The sequence below is a fragment of the Patella vulgata genome, chromosome 6 (assembly GCF_932274485.2).
Source record: "Patella vulgata chromosome 6, xgPatVulg1.2, whole genome shotgun sequence".
NCBI lineage: Eukaryota > Metazoa > Mollusca > Gastropoda > Patellidae > Patella > Patella vulgata.
The window spans coordinates 26989040-26996539 of record NC_065884.2 but is presented as its reverse complement, the minus strand read 5'-3'; the positions used below and the strand labels follow the sequence as shown (position 1 = coordinate 26996539).

Below are 7500 nucleotides of genomic sequence, written 5' to 3'. Positions count from 1 at the left end.
CCAATAGCTCCCATCAGCTTATTTTTTGGAAACATTAAAACGGCAGGACACATATACGTGATGTCAGCTGCGATGGCCGAGTGGTTAAGGCGTTGGACCTGGGAGCGTCTGTGAGCTTTCGAAGCGATAGGACGTGTTTGTGCGAGCTCTATCACTCAAGCGAATCGAGCTTATTTACACTGTGTAATGGTGGATAATTGTTGTTTGTGTTCACCAGCATTGACTATAGTCAAGGATTTATTGGATATCTAAATAACTTTGTGGGGGCTTTGGCCCCGTGAACTTAATCATGACCAACAACGATGTTTCAGTGAAGAGGAAATACAATAAAGAGTGTGTTGTCGAAATCAATGTTATGAATAGAAAAGAGTTTGAAATGGATGATATTATACAAGCTGTTGAAGATAAAATAGGCGATGGTAATTGTTATGCATGTGTGCCCAGAGAAAGAGGTTATGTAGAAGTCACTGTTGATAGTCTTGATAACGCCAAACTTTTGAATGAAGGATTAAAGGTCGGCCAAGTATCATTCACATGTAAGTTGTTATATTCGCCATATACAATTGTTTCCTTCATGAACATCCCGCCATATATCGAAGACGAAATCATTGTTGAAAAACTTTTATACCACGGTATTGAAATTGAAGGTGAAGTTATTCGTCATTACCACAAAAACTTTAAAAATTGCGAAAATGGAACTCGCCATGTAAAATGTAAATTCCCGCCTTCTATTAAATCTCTCCCCTGGGCAATGAACTTTGAAACGATTGTGGGCATAAAAAGTTTCCGTGTGATACACAATAATCAAACAAAAGTATGTTTCAAATGTTTCGGAGCGGACCATATGATTGCGGAATGTCCTAACATCAAATGTCGACGCTGCTATAAATATGGACATATGGGAACGAATTGCCCTGATTTTACTTGTAAAGAATGCGGAAAAGTGGACACTTTATGTGAATGTGAACATGTAGTTGATTTAAGTGACACGTTCTCAACAGACGATAGTATGACCTTTGACAATGATGACCCCAACGGCGATGTGTCGACGATTAAAACAACAAGAACAAAAGATAGGTCAAGAGATAGTAACACTTCTACGAACAGACAGGCAAATAAAAAACAAAAACTAAACACCAAAACAGAGACAGAAGAAGGGAATGAAACAGTTCTAGATAAGAAAGAGAAAGACATAAGTGACGATGAAGATATTGCGGATGAAAAAGATGAATATAAGAAAGATGATGAAAACAAAGACGCCACTATTGAACCCAGTGAGTCAACACGAAATGAAGGTGAAGCAACGATAGAAACCGATTTTGACATAAAAGATTACTCGATCATCGCTGATGCTGAAACACCCCTGACGACAGAAAACACAAGAGGTTTCTTTAGACGAAATCGACTCATTACTTCTCCGGATCTTAAAACCATTATAAATGTAGTAACAAACAGAACAAGACGGGAAGGAAATACAGATAGCAAAAATATGGACAAAGATAAAGACAAAGATAAAGACAAAGGTAAAGACAAAGAGAAAGGCAAAGAGAAAGACATAGAAAATGATAAAGATAAAGACATAGAGACAGGCATACGAAGAGAACGAGAGAAAAACACTAAAGGTTCAAAAAATTAACACTTATACTTACTTATGATATATTTAAATATTATATTTACTATACTATTAAATCAAATAATAATGCCTAAACTTGTAGTATTTAATGTAAATGGCCTTAGAGACCTAACTAAAACGACGAATATATTTACTTACCTAAAACAACTTAATGCTGACATCATATGTTTACAGGAAACGTTTTGGACAGACGAGATCATGCCGGTCGTGCAAAATCTCTGGGACGGTACTATACATTTTAGTAATTATACGAATCAAAGGCGGGGGGTAGCTATCTTAATACAAAATAAATACAAAAGCTGCATTTCAGATGATATAAATGATGAAGATGGTCGCATTATAAGAGTTGATATGATTGTTGATAATGTAAATATATCTGTAATGTCTATATATTGTCCAAATGACTACAGAGAAAGAGTTAATTTTATAAATAATTTAAATAAATATATTGATTATACAAGGGACATTTTATTAACCGGTGATTTTAATGAAGTTTTTAATGCATATTTAGATAGAAGTAAAGGTATGTCAACAATTAAAGTAAGCAGCCTAGCCCTTAATAATTTTGTGCTAAACAATAATTTATGTGATATTTTTAGATTCAAACATCCAGATAAACGTCAGTTTACGAGGAAAATGCTTATTAATAATGAATATAAAATGAGTAGAATAGATCATATTTTAATCAATAGAAGTTTGATACCCAATGTTTTTAATACCTCTATTATACATACTCGATTTTCCGATCACAGTATTGTCTCTTTAAACTTTGATTTATCTAAATGTGAACGTGGACCCGGAGTATATATACTAAATAACACCTTACTGTTTGACACTACATATTGTAAGATAATTAATGAAATAATAGAGAAGGCATGTAATGAGAGTATTCACACTATTGAACCACTTGTTTGGTGGGACAACTTGAAATATAGATTTAAAACCGAATCACAGAGATATTCTAAAAAGATTAGACGTCAAGAAAGGCATGAATTTTTCAATATACAAAATAAACTTCAACGGGAATATACTAGATTGTCGAATACGAAAACTCAAGATTTTACTTATATTTTAGAGTTAGAAAAAGAATTAGAATTATACGAGGTTAAATTATGTAAAGGTGCTATATTACGTAGTAAGGTTCAATCGGCTAATGAGACCGACACAAACTCTGCTTACTTCTTAAAGATTGAAAAACAACGCCAATCCACTAATTGTATTAAAGAATTAATTAATAATGATGGTAATGTTTTAACTGATTCTGTTGATATTTTATATGAATGTGCTTCTTTTTATAAATCCCTTTATAGTAAAGAAGATGACGATGATTGTAATATTGATTATATGTGTAACCTTATATCTAACACTGTCTCAGTGTACGACCGAGAGTATTGTGACAGCGAGGTCACTTTGACCGAACTTACTGACGCTGTTAACTCCATGTCTAACGGCAAGAGCACAGGACTTGATTCTCTTAGTAAAGAATTTTATTGCACGTTCTGGCCTAAACTTGGACCTATATATCTTAATATAATTAACCATATTTATAAAAATAATAATTTATCTAGATCGATGAGAAAAGGCATGTTGACATTAATCTATAAAGATAAAGGCGATAAACGCGATCTACGCAATTTTAGACCAATTTCACTGCTACAAACTGACTTTAAAATCTTATCAAGATGTCTTTCTCGTCGACTTAGGTCGGTTATTGATACAATTATTTCACCCGAACAAACTTGTGCTGTTCCTGGTCGTTCCATATACGATAATATAGCTAGTATAAGAGATGTTATTGATTACGCTGAGTATGAAAATTTAGAAGGGTTTATAGTCAAATTAGATGCCGAAAAAGCGTTTGATCGTGTCTCACACAAATACCTATTTTCTGTTTTAAAACATTTTGGATTTGGTCATGTTTTTATTAAATGGATTCAAATTCTATATAATTCTATTTTAAGCACAGTTAAGTGTAATGGACACCTCTCTCCCTTTTTCCCTGTTACACGTTCTGTTAGACAAGGGTGCCCCCTGTCAGCGATGTTATATGTGATTATTAATGAACCATTGAATATTTTGATTAAACAATCGCCACTGAAAGGTATTCCAATTGGCAGTACAGATATTTCACTACTATTTCAGTATGCAGACGATACGAATTTAACCCTCTCCGATATAAATTCATTAAATTCATTATGTGAGGTTTTAGACCCATTTTGTAAGGCTTCCGGCACTAAATTAAATATCTCCAAATCCGAAGTATTGCCGATTGGAAGATCGATAGACAAATCTTATAAACTGAATATCCCATTTAAATGTATTAAAGACGCAATTGAAATTTTAGGTGTATATGTAGGGCCTAATAAAGCCATGTGTAATGAGCTTAACTGGTCAACGAAGATTGAAAAAATTAAACTGATCTTAAATTTATGGCGTACACGCCACTTAACTTTAGCTGGCAAAGTAATGGTTATACAATCAATGTTACTATCAAAACTATGGTATACCGCCACCGTCGTACCGATACCTGACACGGTTATTCGTGAGGTCAATAAGATGATATGTAACTTCCTTTGGCGAGGCAAGCCACCCCTAATACAGTATAATACAGTGATTGGTAATAAATGGGACGGAGGTCTAGGCCTACCGAGTATAAGTTTAAAGGGTAAAGCCTTAGTATTAAAATGGATGATAAAGTATTTTGATACTACATACACCAGTGTCTGGAAATTACTTATGACATATTTTTTAAAGAATTATGCTAAATTAAATTTAACCCAAGAATTATTTACTCTTTACTATGATTATAAGGACTTAAATAAAATACCAGAATTCTATAAATGTTTATTATTAGCATGGGATGATCTCAATAAAGGCACTAGGCCTGAGCCGATTACTCTTCAGGATATTGTGTGTCAACCTATCTTTAATAATAACTATATTAAGTATAAAGACAGAAAACTTAACTTTGAAATCTTTAAATTGACTAATATCACTAAGATATATGATATTATCTACTATGTAAAGCCTGGATTTATACCTGTTCATTCTGTCATTGATATGATACATAACCATAAACCTGATTATAATGTTAATACAATCATCAGAAATTATGAAGTTATATTATTGAGTATTCCATCGCAATGGACCAAAATTATTAATAATGAATACTATGATGGGTTAGTTAATGTTAAAAACAAGTTTAATATTCTAAGTAATACTGTATTAACTATTGAATTAAATTCTAGATTTTGTTATGCCGAATTAATTAAGAATGTATTTGTACAACCGAAATCCTTAATGTTTTGGGATAGAGTAAATTTAACATGTAATTGGTCTATCATCTGGAAGAATATGTTCGGAAAATACAAAAATCCCAAACAAAGAGAATTAGACTTTAAGATAATGCATAATGTAATTTGGACTAAAGAAAGATTACATAAAATTGGTAAAGTTGACAATAATATTTGTCCTGTGTGTAAATCTGAGTCAGAAAACCTACTTCATTTATTTGTATACTGCTCATGCTTAAAAGGGCTTAAAACTCTAATAAAATCTATTATCGATGATGTAATGCCTACAACTATACCAGAAGACGATTTCAATAAATGTCTGTTATTTGGACTGCAGTCCAGTGATAAGTCGAACCCTAACGACCTTGTTAACACAACACTGAGTTGTACACGACAGACAATCTTTAGCAGACGAACTATGTTACTCGATAACAATAATATTAAAATAGATATCATAAAACTATTCCATGCTATCTTTAAACATCAGCTGTATTGTATAAGTCAATTCTATGTCAAAGATAAACCAAAATTTTTAAAGAAATATATTTTACCTTCGGTATTGATTAAAATGGAATTTGACGGTAGCATTAAGCTTGATTTTTAAATACATATAAATTGATGTCTTGATGTAATTGATGGCAACGATGTAAACTGTGTTATAATGTCTGTAATGCCATGGTGAGAACTTGTAAACTATAATAGTTTAATATATATGTATGTATGTCATTTTGTATCTCCTAACCTCGTGGATTTCCTCTAGGTCAACCAGTCCATCCCCACTGTCAAAGACCCCACGGTATACAAATAATTAGTGAAATAATATTGAACCATATATTAGTCCCGAAATTCACACTCTATTTTGAATTTACTCGGAATTTAATCATTTAAGTGGAATCTAATCAATAGTCAAAATTGCAAGGGAGATAACTCTTTGTTAATTTTTAGAGTATAATAATTAATGTGTATATTATTTTCAATTGAATCTGTATTTAATCAATCAATTAGAAGTTTAGTCTACTTTTATATCCAAATATTATTCGGGAGACTTTATTACCTCGAAACTTTTAGATATTTCGAACTTCGAGGTTAAGTATTTCCGAACTTAGTCGCTCTTCTGACCTAAATTGCTATTTAAAAGGTTAAAAACTCAAACGTTCTTATGTAATGTTGCTGAGTTTCTAAGAATTTACCTTGCTGAGAATGCTCAAATTGTTTATCCCGACAAAATGTATATTACTTGTGTGAGCAAAAGATCAATTTACATCAATGTTCGTAAAAATGGTTATCATGGGGGTTTAAGTCTAGATTATATTTGTGTCAAAACAATAGATTTATTGAAACATAAACAGAAAATCAATTTATAGAAATGAAAATGATTAAATGGCAGTATACTCATTCAGTGTCATCGTGAATATCTGTCTTAAATGTAAATATAAACCTTTATCCTTTATATAATATATATTAATATACGTATATATACTGCAATAATTAATGACTTTAAGCTCAAATTAAATAGTACAAGAAAAAGAAATATATTGTAATATATATTCATATACAGGTTAAGAATCAAACAGTTTCAATAAATATAATCTCCATTGAGAGAACTGCTGTACATTATCTACCTCTAAATAGACTTTAAATCTAAAAGACAAACCTCAGTGTCCTAAAATTTATTATATTTAGTGACTAACAAACAAAACAATAAAAGTGTAGGTAAGATAGATGTGTTAAATTATTTATCTTCAGAGAATTCTGCCTTAACAGGTTTACAATAGGCCTTTTCAATGTTAAACTTAAGAGCACTGGATGATCAGAGCTTATATGATTTGCAGTGTTAAAATAAGACTGGAAAGTAAAGGCTTGTATAGCTGACACACATTGAGTGTTTGTAGTATAGGTCAATAACTGGGACTCGTCGCGCAGACGGTAGAAATTTCGTCTGCTAGATTTCAGCTGACTAGCTTTTGTGTAAAATCTTATCAACTCGTAATAGATTTGTAAGTGTTATGACACCATAATTTCATAAACTAATATAAATGATTAGAAAACGACTGAAGTAATTAATATTTGATTTTAAACTACTATAAATTATAGGCTATACAAACATATGAAATATAAATAAATACTCCCTTTTCTCCCGTAATTGTGGGTGAAAGTAACCATGTATACTTCGTATTCGCATTGACTTAGATTACCATTAATGAATATCTAAATAGCCAAAATAAGTTTATCATCACTTGTACATACTATGTAACTTATTGTAATTATATCTTGATTGAAGTTTTAAATGAAATGGCACCAACTTTTAACTTATATTTTAATTAACCTGATATAAATATATATATATATGTGTGAATTGCTTTATTGATCCATTGTTTTATTGATTTATTATCTCATCAATGAGTCAATGTTTTTGTATGGTAGTTCATAAATATATATATATATATATATATTTTTTTTTTTTTTTTTTTTTTTTTTTTTTTTTTTTTAATATAATATAATTCCCAAAATAACATGTACATAAATAAAAATAATGCTTTTAATTAACTAAGAATATTTTGTGATGTGCCATAA

At 31.0% G+C, this 7500-nt stretch overlaps 1 non-coding gene across 1 annotated transcript in view; it reads left to right on the top strand.

Annotated features, from left to right (window-relative positions):
* Positions 1–3, top strand: part of Trnaa-cgc (transfer RNA alanine (anticodon CGC)) — a 72-nt gene extending 69 nt beyond the window's left edge. The window contains exon 1 of the tRNA in view: positions 1–3. This exon is cut by the window's left edge and continues 69 nt beyond it. This is a non-coding gene — a tRNA (tRNA-Ala).
* The last annotated feature ends 7497 nt before the right edge of the window (positions 4–7500 follow it).